The sequence below is a fragment of the Canis lupus genome, chromosome 34 (assembly GCF_048164855.1).
Source record: "Canis lupus baileyi chromosome 34, mCanLup2.hap1, whole genome shotgun sequence".
In the NCBI taxonomy this organism is placed as follows: domain Eukaryota; kingdom Metazoa; phylum Chordata; class Mammalia; order Carnivora; family Canidae; genus Canis; species Canis lupus.
In genome coordinates this window covers 5,872,206-5,887,851 of record NC_132871.1, presented here as the reverse complement: position 1 = coordinate 5,887,851, position 15,646 = coordinate 5,872,206, and the positions used below count along the sequence as shown (strand labels likewise).

General features: G+C 36.0%; 1 protein-coding gene and 2 long non-coding RNA genes across 12 annotated transcripts in view; 2 read left to right on the top strand and 1 right to left on the bottom strand.

Moving 5' to 3' along the window:
• Positions 1-3,376: 3,376 nt before the first annotated feature.
• Positions 3,377-5,015, top strand: LOC140624299 (uncharacterized). Its single transcript, XR_012023790.1, has 3 exons — positions 3,377-3,446; positions 4,400-4,498; positions 4,898-5,015. It is a non-coding gene; the product is annotated as an uncharacterized lncRNA (long non-coding RNA).
• Positions 5,016-7,293: 2,278 nt separating this feature from the next.
• The window catches only part of LOC140624298 (uncharacterized), a 75,689-nt gene continuing 67,336 nt past the window's right edge, over positions 7,294-15,646 (bottom strand). For 6 of the 7 annotated variants that reach the window (XR_012023786.1, XR_012023785.1, XR_012023787.1 and 3 more), the window contains one exon: positions 7,294-8,236. This is a non-coding gene — a long non-coding RNA (uncharacterized lncRNA). Of the gene's footprint in view, positions 8,240-15,646 lie in introns of all 7 variants that reach the window. The other variant, XR_012023788.1, reaches the window with a different exon arrangement.
• The window catches only part of ITPRID2 (ITPR interacting domain containing 2), a 110,741-nt gene continuing 106,631 nt past the window's right edge, over positions 11,537-15,646 (top strand). For 2 of the 4 annotated variants that reach the window (XM_072811046.1, XM_072811045.1), the window contains exons 1-2: positions 11,537-11,881; positions 13,422-13,508. The gene's annotated coding sequence lies outside the window, so the exon portion shown is untranslated. The remainder of the gene's footprint in view (positions 11,882-13,421; positions 13,509-15,646) is intronic. The other 2 variants (XM_072811043.1, XM_072811047.1) reach the window with 2 other exon arrangements.

Genomic DNA, 15,646 nt, shown 5'->3' with positions numbered 1-15,646 from the left:
TGTAGGTTTGGTTCTTATGCCCTGCCATAAATTTCTATCCTGAAGTCTGAGATCATGAAAACATGAGTTGGTACTGAAATCAGGCAGTGAACTCTGATACAATATGGCTATAGGAACAACAACGAAACTACAATTTGGGAACTAAATGCTGATTGGCCACTATATCATAAGTAGAAAATGAAACTTGGGTACCCTGAAATTAGACCTCTGTATTCCCTTAAAAATAATTTTTAAAATATTTGTTTGTTTGCTTATTTATTTATTTATTATTTTTAAAGAGGGAGAGAGAGGGGGAAGGGAGAAAGAGGAAGAGGTTAGAGAGAGAATCTTAAGCAGGCTCCACATTCAGTGCAGAGCCCCATGTGGGGCTCCATCCCATGACCCTGAGATCATGACCTGAACCAAAATCAAAAGTCCAACACACTTAGCCACTGAGCCACCCAGGTGCCCCTACAGTAATTTTCTTTTTAAAGATTTATTTGTTTATTTATGAGAGACACAGAGAAAGGCAGAGACACAGGCAGAGGGAGAAGCAGGCTCCCCACAGGGAACCCCATGTGGGACTCGATCCCAGGACCCCAGGATCACTACCTGAGCCTAAGGCAGACACTCAACCACTGAGCCACCTAGGCATCCCCTCTAAAGTAATTTTTATATGTGCTTTTCAGCAGTGCTTTGCATCTTTCATTAAATAGTAGCATAAGTATATATAAATATAAATGAAAATAAAAATATAAACTGCATTCCATTACCCAAAGACAAACACTGAAACAGGTCTATTATCATCTAATTTTTTTCTAGCTTTACTAGAGAAGGGTGCATGTGTGTATTTCACATAACAAAATATATGGTTAATAAATTAAAAATAACATTCAATTAAGTTCTGAGAGTTATTTCTAAGGGGAATTTTTGGATGAACAATTACAGTGTTATCCTCATAATGAGATATAGATTTCATAATAACATTATTGACTGTGGTTCTAAATGCCACCATAAGAGTAATTTGGCACCAACTCCACATTACCGAAAGAATACTGATGTGGTCAGTTTAGTCAGGTGTGGTTTGTTCCTTAGCGCTTCTCTGATGTGGTATTTTGCCTGTTGATGGTAAAAACAATACTAACTGCTGACATTTACTGAGTGCTTAGTTCTGTTAGGAAAAGACTCTATATTGCTCTTCCTTTATTAACTCATTTAACACTCAAAAGAATACAATTCTCTACATGTTACAGAGGAGGAAATTAGAGTAATTTTCCTTTGATCAAACAGTCAATAAGTACTGGAATCAGGATATAGACCCAGCCAGTCTGGGTTCAAAGTTGTTAAGTTTTACTATTAGTCTTAGAGAAGGCAATCTTACATTCCTATTATACTATGATTTCCTTTTCTGAATTTTTCCTTTTAATTTATCATTAGTCAACTCAGTATACTTCCAAGCAAAGTAGATTGGTATATACTTACAAGTCTATGTGTAATGTTTAATATAGTTTTGACTTCAGGTGACAGAAAAATGTCCCTCAAACTGGCTGAGACCACTAGTCTCAAACTCTAGCCTGCATTGGAAATCATCCCAGGGGCCTCTTAAAACACAGATTGCTGAACTTCACTCGAAGTTTCTGGTTGCAGGGGTCTGACATGGGGCTCTAGAATTTGCATTTCTAATAAGATCCCAGGTGAGGCTGCTACTTCTGGGTTAGGACCATACTTTGAGAAAATTCATTGACTGTAGAAGTCAAGATTCAGGTCTTAGGTTGGCTTAACCCAATTTCTCCAACTCCATTTCTCTGCATCTTTCTTAGGTGTTAACTCCTCTGGGTCCCTGCCTAATTTTCACCTAATCTTCAAACAGTAACAAGGTGACTGCAACCATTTTAATCCTTGAATCTGCATGTAATAATATCCAAGAAAAAAGAATTCTACGCTTTGAGCGATTTTTATAAGAACAAGGAAATTCCTTTACCAAAGTCCACAGGAAATGTCATTGGGTCTTCACCTAAATTAGATCACTTCTTTATTCTTGAACAAATTTTACTGGTCAGAGAGCACTATTTGCTGATTGGCTTAGGATTGTGTTCCTGAACCAATCACAGTCAAGAACCATGGCCTGCCTCTAAGATCAGTCAGTAACTACCCTGGACCAGCAAGAATTGTAGTCTTTAAATAGAGGAAGAAAACTTTGCTATTTTACCGTTTCTATTGTTTTAGTTCAAAATGCATTTTCAAAAAAAGACAAAGAAAAGTTTGCTTTCAAGAAAAATCTTCAGAATCTATCTTTGGAAAATTGTAGACCATAAAATTTTGCCTTCCTAGGTTAACTTCAAAGCCAATATTTTAAGTTTACATATTTATAGCAATATAACAATATTTAAAATTATAGAACAAGTGTATATATTTCTAAACAGCACCTTTAACACAATATGGAACAAGTTTTCCTAAATAAAATTGGTAGCTGTCTATATCCAAAGACTCATTGTAGTTATGAAGAGGGTGTCATTAATTTATAGGGTATGTGAGATATGCCCAAAACTATATTTTGCATATATTATCTAATTTTATCTACTTGGCAACCCTAATAATTAGGTAACACTATTATCTATGTTTTGCAGATAAGGGTTATACAGTACTTATGCTATAGCATTATATAATAATACACATTATCTACTCTAACTTAAATGAATATAATGATGCATTTTTCTTGATAACTATATAATACATATCCCTGTATAATATATATTTCTCATTTGTTTTAAAAATTACCTCTCTGAAGTGCTATCAAGAACAATAACTAAAGTTAAGGGAGATATGCTGATTTATGCAGTTGTTTGCATACCAAATTTGTTTAGTTAAATTTAGTCGCATATTTAAGTGTTTGTTATGCATAAGACATTATGTATAAAAAAATACACATAGTATATCCATAAAAGAGAGAAGGAAGAAGGGAGAAGAGATAATATCCATAAAGCTCTTAATATAATGCCTGGCTCCTGCTTATCTTAAATGTCCCCATAATAATGTTAGCTGTTATTGGTATTTTTATTTAATTCAATATAACATATTTATTAGGAACTATACGTGTGAAGCACTGTTCAAGGAAATGAGTACATATTCATAAATACAAACATTGAACACCGTATATTAAACACTAGCCCCTTTAGCATAGGCTGTTCTTAATATACTCATTACAGAGGCAATTTCTCAAGCAAATTAGTCATGTAGCTTGTTTCTTGATAACAGCACAGGGAGTTAAGACTGCCAAAATCAACAGTGTATTTCAAAGGCTTCCAGGTTCTCTGTAACAAAGGCTGAGTAAGCCATGACTCACAATCAGGAAACTTCTATTTGAGGGCCTTGTTATCTCTCTTCATATCTGGGGTGTGGGAAAGACTGGTAGCAGTGGGCAGCACGCAGGGGAGGAGTTCCGTTCTGTTTCCAGTGCCACAAAGCCAGTGAGAAGCACATAGTGAAAGTTCTCCTGCTGTAGCTTTTTTCTTATTTGACCCCCAGGATGTGTAGACAGTGGTCTAAAAACATACTCAGGACAATGGAACTGCTAGAATTTGTAATCAAGTCTGTGATTAAGTCAATCACACCTCATTGCCCAGATGTAAACTCGACTGTCCAGCATCTAGTCACTTTGGAGTGCTTGCTGCTTCTGTCTGTGTGTTTTATTTATTTATGGGGGTAAGGAGGTAGTGTATTTTTAAGGCTTAACTTTCATCCTGCAATAATGTAAATGAAAGAAGAGGGTTTTCCAATTGCCCAGAAAGGATTTAAGTTGTGGCTGTCATGTATTTGTGGTGTGGCCTAGAGCAATGCCTTAATATTTCTCCATCATAAATTTCCTGTCTTTTAAAAGAGTAATATTGTCTACCTAGTGGATTTATTACAAAAAAGAATAAATTAGATTGCAAATGCAAAAGAGAGTCATTTTGAGAGTAGCAGTCTCTCAAAAAAAAAAAAAAGAAACAAAGAAACCCTATTGAGTTGGTATTATACTAACTGTCCATATTCAAGATAATCATATACTTTATACTCTAAGGACCTTTTTTCAGAGTGAAGGGGTCATTATTAATAATTAGCCCAGGATATCAGGGCAAACAAAGACTGTCCTGAGCAAATCTGAAGGTATAATCACTTTAATTATAATCATGTTACTTTATTGATAGAGCTAAAGGGAGGAGTCAGATCTCCTTATCTCTGATATAACTTTGCAATCATTTACGAATTTTATTGTTGTTGGCACGAAAGGCCCAAGGTTCCTCACGGATACTTCATGGTTATTTATCATTGGTTCACAAAAACAACCTAGTTTGTAGTAAGTGATACAGAAGAAAAAAGAAAGTGTATGACCCAGTTTTCTTCTTCCCCTGTTTTATCCACTCTCCCCCCTCAACTGAAGAAAACCTAGATCTGCTTCTTGCCCAAGTAGCCACTGAAATGCTTAAAACCCACAAGAATAGAACTCACCCACCCCAACACAGAAATATCCCTGGAATTGGTGAGTGAAAAGTAGAAAGGAGACTTTTCAAAATTTTGTCTTGGAATCCTACAATTTAAATGTCATAATCTGGAAAGCATCTCCTCCTCCTCCTTTCTGTCTCTATTTAATCTAAAATACATTTTGATGATCTATTTGATGGCATTCAAGACACTGACTAAATTTGATGGCTAGGGAATGTGGTTATACATCCTGCTTTAAATTCCTATTTGATAGGGAACAAATAACCTTACTATTCACCTAAGGAAAGACTTTTTAAACTGAGGATAAAAAGGAGAAATGAAAATTTTAAATACTTCTACAGTTTATAAAATTTCAATTCTTAAACATAGAAGACATAGAGTGTGTAAAGTACATGTATGAAAAATCTGACATTGCCTATTTTTTTTTATTTTGAAGACTAATCCTGAACTATCTCAACTTGGCTGTGAAATCTTGACTAATCAACTAAGGCAGGTACTTCGAGCCCTGATTCAAGAAATTTTCTAGACTCTACCAACTATATATTGGGAAGGAGGTATGGAAGAGGTTAACTTCAGACTGGCAAATTTCCTGTTCACAAAAGTGCACCTGGGAAGATCTTTTGTTTGTTCACTTATTTATTCATAAGAATTTATCATGTTCTTTGTAAGTACCTTGCTCAAGGCCAGATGCTGGAGATTCAAGCATGATGTTATCCCAGCCTTGAAGTCCAGCGAGGCAGACAGTATTGCTATCAATAATTACTATAAAATGAAACCCAGTACTAATGATAAAGGGAAGCTCAAGGCACTGTGGGAAACGATAGTGCTCCAGGGAACAGAGAAGTGTCTCTGAGTATGTGATTTGTTAAGCTGAGTAGGATGAGTATGAATAGCCATTTTATAATGGAAATAATGTCCAAGGCAGAAGGGATAATATGTGAGAGATGGGAAGAGAGAGCTTGGTGTAAGGATCTAATAATAGGCTATTAGGTCTAGAATAAAGATACGCGATCAATATGCTGGAGAGGTGAGGAGAGGCCAAATTATAGAGGCTTTGTATATTATATTAGGAGTTCAAACTTTATCCAGTAGGTAAATGGGAAGCCATTGAGAGGTTTTATGCAGAAGGCTAACATGATCAGATATGGATTTTATATAAATAATTCTGACTACAAGAGACCATTTAGAGAATTATACAATGGTCGAGATCAAAATTAACAGCAATTTCTACAAAGATGGTGTCAGTGGAAATGGAGACATTTAGGAAGGAATATTAACAAGATTTGGTGATTTACTGGACATGGACAGTGAAGTAAAAAATGCCCAGGTTTTGGCTTAGAAACCTGACTGGATAGTGATGCCCTTAAATGTATGTACAAAGAATATTTAAGGAGAAGCAGGTTTGCAGGGTGGTGATAGTACATTCCATTTTGGACAAGTTGAGTTTGAAATATCCTTGACATATTCAAGTAGAGATGTCAAACACAAAGTTGATCTCGTAAGTTAGGAGCTCAGAGAGCATGTTGAACTATATTTCGAGATTTGGGGTTTATTAGCATACAAATGGCCTTTGAAGCTCTGGGAGTAGATGAGACATCATGGAGAAAGTGGGTAGAATGAAAGAAGAGGAGGCTCAAAAAGAGACTCCTTTCATTATATCAACTTGTAAAAGAGGAAGAGGACTGCTTTTGCATTTCTCTGGCAAGAAAATGAGGTTTCAAAAGGCTCCAGGAAACAGGCAGCATATGACCCACAAGTGATGATAAGATAAAATGTCTGATATTATGTTCTGGGTTAGAGTGTCAGTCCATATCTAAATATAGTTTTAAAGCCAGATTCCAACTCAAGAAAATATCTTTTGAGCTCCTCTGGATGTGAGGAAGACTCACAGCCTATCTCACTAATGTTATTACAGTTTCTTTGCTTTTCCTTCCCTTCTTTGGTAATGCTCTATCCAGGACATGCTTCCCTGATAACATGCCAGGCATAAGCAGCTTGAAGACTACCCTCATTTTATCCTTAGATAATATTCTCACTCATATTATAGAAAAAGGAAGTTTTATGATAGGGGTAGTTGGAAAACAAAGTATCTGCTTACTCTAGCCATGAACTATAATTAGAAAGGCCCAAAATACCATAAGTAGTAGTCATTCAACACTCATTTTTCTCAAGAATCTCATAAAACTTAATTAAGGAATGCAAAGGTTCAGATAAAAATTTTAAAATGTACACTGACAATGAAATAGATGCTCTTATTTTCTTCCCTGTGTTTCTAGTCTGCATCACATCCACTTACGCTGTCTCTTCATTCTAAGAGACAAATCTTAGAATCATAGCATATTAAATTTGAAAGGAATTCCAAGAGAGCCTCTCACTCAGCCCTCTCTGCCCTGTCCCTGTGCCCACTTATAGATGAGGAAATTGAGGTGCAGGGGTAATGGCACCTAGAACTTACATTTACATGTTGCTATATATTCGACAAAGCAGGAAAGCATATCCACTGGAAAAAGGACTCTTCAATAAATGGTGCTGGGAAAATTGGACATTCACATGCAGAAGAATGAAACTGGACCACTCTCTTTCACCATACACAAAGATAAACTCAAAATGGATGACAGATCTAAATGTGAGAAAAGAACCCATCAAAATCCTAGGAGAGAACACAGACAACACCCTTTTTGAACTTGGCCACAGCAACTTCTTGCAAGATACATCTATGAAGGCAAGGGAAACAAAAGCAAAAATGAATTATTGGGACTTAATCAAGATAAATAGCTTCTGCACAGCAAAAGAAACAGTCAACAAAACTAAAAGACAACCTACAGAATGGGAGAAGATATTTGCAAATATATATTTAAATAATAATGTTTACATTCAAAGTAATATTAGTGATTACACTGTTGAAGATTCCAGGCTCTTGGAATCCGTTATCTGGGTCAGACAATCACACAAGCCTTGGGCAAATTACTTAGCCTCTCAGATCTTTTGTTCCTCCATCTGTGATATCAAGTTTTACAGTATCTTTTCACAGGTGTTGGTAGACAATTCTCCATAGGTTTCTTTGCCTGTCTTTTGAGCAGTCACACGGACTACCTTTTCAAAGATGTTTGTATAGATGACAGCCTCGAAGGTTATAGTGTCTGCCTCAGGGCAAAGAGCAGGTTTGCTTACAACTCAGCAAAATAAAGATGTCTCCCTCTGGAGATATGCTTTCTTTCCATTTTAAAAGATTTGGGTTCCCTTATTTCAGCATTCTTCTCCTGCACTATGACTCTCTCTGTGTGTAGAAATCACCTGGACCTCAGAGAACTGATGTAAATGCTGATATTCTGGCTGTTAACATCTATGTAGGTAATAAAGACCTTCGTCTGTGACTCACGGGTCTCACATCTTCTGCCAACATCCATGTGATTGTGACAGGCTAACATAGTAGCTTCCAAGTGGAGCGACATCTTAGACCCTTCACAGTTCTTGACAATAGAGGTCTGTAAGAGCTGAGTAAAGCAAATAAACATAAAGAGCCAGAAGAGTATCTGGCACATAAAGACAAAGGACTGAATGGATGCTGGTTGTTAATGTCATTATACAGTTATACTTGCCAAATGCACATGGTTTCTTCCTGGGCAAAGCCAAGACTAGAATCCAGATCTGTAAGTACTCAGTCCAGGGGCACCTGGATGGCTCAGTTGGTGTCTGATTCTTGATCTCAGCTCAGGTCTTGATCTCTCAGTTGTGATTTCAAGCCCCATGTTGGGCTCCACACTGGGTGTGGAGCCTACTTAAAACAAAACAAAATTCGGTCTAACATTATTTTTACCTCTTTCTACCAATCCCTTCCACACCAACATTATATTTTCTGCATATTTAACTTACGATTAATGTTAAAAATAATGTAGTTTAAGAGGAAGAATTAAGAATTTAAACCAAATTATTTGGTGAACATGTTAAAATTAGTATGAAAGAAACAACAAATCTGGTGATCAAAGACATCAGAACATTAAAGTATTATGTTAAAAGAAAAAAGGCCAAAACCATGATAAGTTTTTTATGTGAATACACATAAAAAACTAAGTTGTCCAGAAATACATGATAAGCAAAATATTATAAAGTTTGAAAATTCCCTAACGACAATCAACATTTTATTTATTTTTTTTTCTTTTTTTTTTACAATCAACATTTTAATATGTATATTTTTATTTATGAAAATATACTACTTTTTGTTAAGGGCTCAAAATAAATTTTTAAAATGTATATGCCATAGACACAATCTCTGAAAGTAATGGCTCCCTAGTACTAATTTCTAGATTTTGAAATATTCCCTAAGACATTTTCTATGAGTCATGGCTTAAGATTTGGTACCTGAATTACCACTGAAAAATAATATTAATCAAATACTTGCTTTATAGCTGATCCATGCCTGGTGTTTTACATGTTTTCTTTTATTAAATCCTAATGACAATCATATGGGATATAAATTATTAGTAACTTAATTTACTGATGAGAAAATTATTCATAGAAAAGTAATTTACCCAAGTTTATGCAGCTTGGAAGATCTAATGGACCATAGTGAACTAAAGTCTGATGACTAGTGATCCTGTTTCATAATATTCTAATTATACTGCCATAAATCTTTAGTTGAATTTATGAAGGAAATGCATATGGTGAGATTAAATGTTAAAATCAAGAAACTAGATGGTTTTCACAAAACCATAAAGACAATTCAATAGGCCAATAATTGCAAATCACAAATCAGTCCCAACCTTTCCATAAGCTGTTCACAAACAGCCTGGATTTTAACTCTATTCTCTCAGATGGAATGTAAAAGTTTTCAAGAAATACACTTATTTAATTCAATAGTAAAGGAAATAAATTTGTAAAACTCAATCAGTCTTCCTCCAGAGACCCTTAAAGATTGTACTTTTACTGTAAATACAAGCATTACAAGAGGATAATCAGCTTTTACAATTTATTTCCCTCACTCTAGCTCTCCCTGCTTTGCTACTCACACACTCGACGTCATGTTTTCGATCATGAGGTTAAGATCAATTTGTAGTGGGACTAATGTTTGAGCTACAATGTTTCTAAAAAACTCAAGTTTTCGCCATTACTGTCAACTCATTTCTAATTATTTCTCTTTCTTTTTTGCTTAGTTCATCAGCTCTTTAAAAACACCGGGGCCTTTTTCCCCTATGTCTCCTATGCTATTTCCAGACTTCTGTTTTCTATCTTTAAATCTGTCAAACATAGTAGCTCCATTTTTCAAAAACAACATTTCACCTGTTCTTTTTCTTTTGTACAGCATACTTTATACTTTTGAAAATCAGCATGACCTTTTTCATTTGTGATCAACATTTGCTATAACAGCTTCTTCCCCTGAAGCCGAAAGGAAATAACTAGAACAAGCAACATGCTGAATGATCAGGATGTGGGGTCTGAACCTAGCCTGATGCCCAGCTGGAGTAATTGGCCACCTACTTTATATAATTTTAGGGATTTCAAAACCCCACATGCCTCCAGATTTTTGAATACTGATTTGGCATGATCCCTGTTCATCATCAGTTTAAAGAGGTGGGGCCTTATCTTTAGTTGGCTGCTGGTAAAAAACCACAATCATAAGTAATTATGGTTAGAAAAACTGCTTATCAACCTGGGGACTGAGGACAGGGCATATCACCGTGCAGCAAGGGAAATGAGTAAGTAAAGAACATCTCAGGGGTGAAATCTCTACAGTGGGAGGATATAGGAGGGCATCATGTTAGAGAGGCCTGGAGTTCTGCAGGATCTAGGAAACTCAGGAGACATTATTTGCCTCGCTGTGTGTTCAACAATGGGGCAAACACTGAGGGGATGATAAAATGATGAGACATAGGCTCTGCCTTTAAAGCACTTCCCATCTAGCAATGGAGATCAAGCCCACACCACCTGAGTAGAAGGCTGTATGTAATTATTATGTCGCATGGGCAAGACTATTAAAGAGGTCAAAAACATTGAATACATTAGGATTATTAAGAGCATTCTCTACAAAATAATGAATTAAAGAGAAGAGGAAGAATGGTTAAAGAAGGAGATAGCAATGAGTTGGTGGCACATTCCACGGACAGAGGGGTTGTTTGGAAGCCGTTACCAAAAGCTTAGAAAAAAATATTTTTTAGCACATTTGGTTTTAAGATAGGGGCATCTTAGCATGGGGGACATGGAATGCATGTTAGGCCATGTGTCATACGATACATTGGAATACAATTTCTGTTTCTATAAAATAAAAAAAAAAGACAACAACAAAAAATGGAATTTGCTTGTTACTCTCCTAATCCATCATGTTTGGCTCCATTGAGTTATAGCAGATATTACTACACTTATAGTATTACTATACTATACTTTCACATTACTTAAAAGCATCTATTAAGTGCCAGTGTTGGCATGGTACTAAGGATTGAATTAATAGAACCCCATACACCTCGTTCTTGCCCTACAGATAATTATAATATTGTAACCTAAGGAAATATTGATAGTAGAAATACCATGAGCACACTCTTTGTAAGATGACAGAAAAGGACTGGCCTGTGCCAAAACACCTGTGTTTTCAGTGACTTTTTCTTTGTTCTTCACCCTTCTTTCCTCAAACCTCCTGAACGAGTCCTAGCAGAAAGTTTAGTGAGCCAAATCTATGAGGTGGTAAAAGTAGCATTTAAAGATGTGGGAAATTGGGACGCTTGGGTGGCTCAGTGGTTGAGCATCTGCCTTTGGCTCAAGGCATAATCCCAGGACTCTGGGATCGAGTCCCACATCAGGCTCCCTGCATGAAGCCTGCTTCTCCCTCTGCCTATGTCTCTGTCTCTCTCTCTCTGTTTATCTCTCATGAATAAATAAATAAAGTCTTAAAAAAAAAAAAAAAGATGTGGGAAATCTTGAGTTTGGCTTTTTTGAATCCTGAAGAGACATTGCTTTAAGGAGTGAAGGCCAACTCTAGTCTTCAAAACATTTCACAGATAACTGCCGGTGGCAATTATGTTACAACAGGACTTGAGTTTTCAATGTGAAATAACTCAATCTGTTAGAAGCAATATTTCAAAAGAATAAGAACTAAAGGATTTAGAGAACTTAGACCTGTTCTCAATACCTCAAACAGTCTTATTTTTTCTCTTGGAGAAGTCACTACCAACATTGTCATTAGAAGAAATCTACTCTTACTTAATTAAAAACAAAATTAGCCTGAAAAAATGGAGTGAAAATATCAAGAATAAAATCCAGCTCCTCTCAATTTTTGGCTTTTATTTTTCTGTTTAATGTAGAATTTTGGAAAACATCTGGATTCAGTGCAGTGAAGAATCACCTGGGGTAATGAAGTCTACAACAGGAACAGACTTGCCTTGGAAATAAATTACTGCCTCATAAGAAGTCATCTACAATTTTATCTTTGGAGGTAAATGAGGCATGATGCTATTATTTGTTATCTAGGTTTTTCCCTTAATGAAAACATGTTGAATAATAATTTTTTTATTATGAATGCTTTGGTATTATTAACATAATTTGCTGGGACTTGGACTTTTTTGAAAACAAATATCCTTGTAGCAGTTCTTCCTTTGAAAATGTATTATTTAATGCTTACTTGAGAATTTGAGATCTTGTTCACTACTGTTCTTCAGTATATGTTGAAGAAAACATTGTTGTGTGAATCCGTGAAAGGTACTGCCATAGCTAATATATCTTGGGTATTTTATGAATACTTACATCTTGTGAAAAGGCAAGTCTGCTTAAAATTAATTTTTTCCATTTTTAAGTAGATATTTCTGTATTGAAAAGTGTAAGACTACGAAAATCAGAACAACATATCAAAGGAGAAGGATGTCTAAATGTTAAAGTGTGGGAAGAGAGTCAGTAAATGTTTTCTCTAGACATAAAGAGATGATGTGCTAGACAGTTCCTGGAACACGACTAGAGCTTTGATGTATTGTTTTTGGTTGATGGATATATCAAGGACATGGTTGCCCTTCACAGTCAGAAATGAACATAGGATGTGAAAAGTAAATAAAGTCTGAAAGAGCACTTGTGCTAGAGCATTTAATATTCTTTCTCTGTCAAAACCACTCCCCACCCTAGCCTGTTTTATAAATGCCTATAGTATGGTGAAGCATCAGGAGAAGGAAATAATGGACATCTGAACATAAGAAAAGAGAAAAGAAAGATGAGATCTGAAAAGAGGGTGGGGCTCAGAGTTGGAAGCAAAAGTGTGCTCTGTCAGTTAACTGCTTGGGGAAAGTGGTACAATCCATGGGACAAAAAAAAAAAAAAAAAAAAAACCAACCAGAAAAATAGAACTGAAATATAGGACTATGCATTCAAATTATACACACTGCTGGCATCTTCAATATCAGCTCTGTGCTCCCAGTTTATGGATAGGAAGAGGGTCCTGAGGGCATCCAATCATGACTCACTGTGGGGTAGCTAGAAGTCTGAGGACGTGAAGCGGTGACTGTCTCCTGGTACAATGTAGCTCTAAACTCTTTGCTCACTTTGTTTTTTATGATCCCTGGAGGAGTGGAGGGGCCACTTCTGTCGTAAGGTTAGCTGTTCTAGGATAACTGGGGATGGATAATTATTGTTATAAATTATCAATAAAGCCTAATAAAGAATTTCTTTGGGCAGAGCTTTTGGAAAACCACCTTCTAATGCCAGCCTCATAACTCACAGGATATGTGAAATACTGGATAACAGCCGGAGCACATCTGAGCAGACTCCTTTAATAAATCAATCCCTATGGATGCCCTGCTGTTGAGATTAAATGACACCAAATAGATGCAACACTTCGAGAGGAATGAGGCACAAGATTTGTGTTTGAGCTGTAGAATTTATTTTATGCTTAGTATGGAAAAAGCCTCAGCCAAGGTAGCTGTGTGTAAATTCTGAAGCATATACCATGAGAAAAGTACATTTTAAGGGCTTATGCCTGGATTCATTTGCAGGAGGTGCAGGGAAGTTATGGAGAAGTGCGGGATATGGGAAAGGGAACCAGTGAAATGACAATGAAGAGGACCAAGGATTCTTCTTATGTGAGTCTCTTAAACATTACTTTGGATTGTACCTCTGTTTTCTATATTAAAACAAAATGGATCTTTAAAGCAATCTTTCATCCTTATGACATAATTAATTATATCAATGTCTCTTCTCCTTTATTTACTTACAAACTCCTTGAGGAAGGAGTGTCTCATATTTTCCTACCTATATAAGACACAGGACAGAGCTTTGCGCACACGGATATTCAAAAAAAGTCTAGTGAATGAATACGATCTGTTGATTTTCCAGCTGTTATATAGAGATGAAGCTCTGTTCACATGTTATCAATGATAGCTGTGGCAGCAGATAATAAAAGACATTTGATAAGTGGTTCCAAAGGACATGGCTTCCCTTTCCAAAGAAGTGCTTTGAAAGGCAAACATTTTTATAATTGCCTAAAAATTCATCACTTATATCTGGCCATCGACCAAGTTTCTGCGAATTCGTTTTTTAATCATTCACAAAGTATATGTGCCTCAACCACAGAGCCTGGATTTCATCATCTGAAGGACACAGAATGCCAGTTTTTAAAAGTGTTTTTGAAATACAGTTTGCTATGTAATTATAGATGTAAAACTGTATCTCCTAGCTCAAAAAGAACTGTTGAAAGAAAAGCAGACGCTTTGTTTGTCTAGAATGTCAGGGTCATTATTTTTATGGGATGCTTTGGAGAAACACTAATTTGTGGAAGAAAAGCATCCCAGAAGGCAAATTTGACAGTTTAAATTCTTGTGCCCGAATTGTTCTGGGGGAATCATAATTAATTGAAACCTAATGAAAGGCTGAATACACCTTTGTTTCCCTTCTTCACAGAGCCAGTGAAGTGATTCGGAGTTAAATTTTCAAGATGTGAAAGCTGAAATTATACTATACTTTAGACAGAAAAACACAGGGTGATTGAGAGATTATGAAATGCTGATGGGCATCCCAACAACATTCTAGTGTAGTTTCAACTGGCTCTAGACTCTCAGAATAAGCAAAATCCCTTCCCACACTGATAAACACATACTTGTATATAGCATTCCATTTTTGAAGCAGACTTAAATAGTATGTGAGTTTATTATTGTCTGGAAAGTGATGCCAATGAAAAACTGCCAATTTGGCCCTTTTAAAGAAATCAAAACCTAATCTTGTCTCAAAGTCAATAATTTTTGGTAAGTTTGACAACTAATTTTAACAACTAAAACCAATTTGTGGGCAAACTTTAAGAAATGGAATCTGTCATTTACACAGCAGAGGAGTTTCAAGAACACAAATGCAGTTTTAGTTAAAAATCAAGGAAAACTGTAAGCTTCAGGACCTAGATTTACTTTATACTAGGAGTATAATTTATTTTTGAGGTTTTTTGGAGGAGAGGGAGTATTTTGAGCCATAATCTCTCTTGTTACTGGCCCTGGCCTCACACCCCGTTGCTGCTAATAAAAAAAGATGTAGCATTTTCTTTGGGGACTTTTAACTTTGGAGAGAAATGAAACTGAATTATCTTATGTGGATCGAGATGGAGGTAGGGAGAAAGTTCGTAGTGGTAAAAATATTGTTGATAGGAAACAAATAGGGTTAACCAGTCTGAATCTGAAAAATAACTCTGAGAATAGGCTCTGCTAAAGTCACTGAACTACTTTCAGAGGAGGTCCTGACAGGTTAGAGGGTGAGCCACAGGTTAGAGGGTGAGCCCTGTGCAGGAGGATGTCTTGGTCTCACCCATAGAGCTCTGTGCAAGAGGATTTCATAACTCAGAGTCTATTTTTCTGAAGAAAATTACCACTGATACACATCTAGCAAAACAAAGGTGCTGATAATTGTTAGTTACTGAATGAGTAAGTGAATGAATGCAGACCTTTCTTTCTCCTTTCTCCTTGTTCAGTTCTTACTATAGGGCAGTTTTATATGGCTAATCCAGGTGTACAATGCACTTTATATGTTTTTCTTGAATTTCTGCATGCTATCTCATATAGTCTGGGGATTCATCCAGTATAGATAACATTATAAAGGGAAACTTTCAAGTTTTAAGTAACTTACTTAAAAATAGGATTTTACAAATATTAATGATTATGATAATTGTCATTTGAATAGTAAGTTTTATATATGCTGCTAAGCCTTGTATACGTATTCTTTCTTTTTGTACAAAGAACCA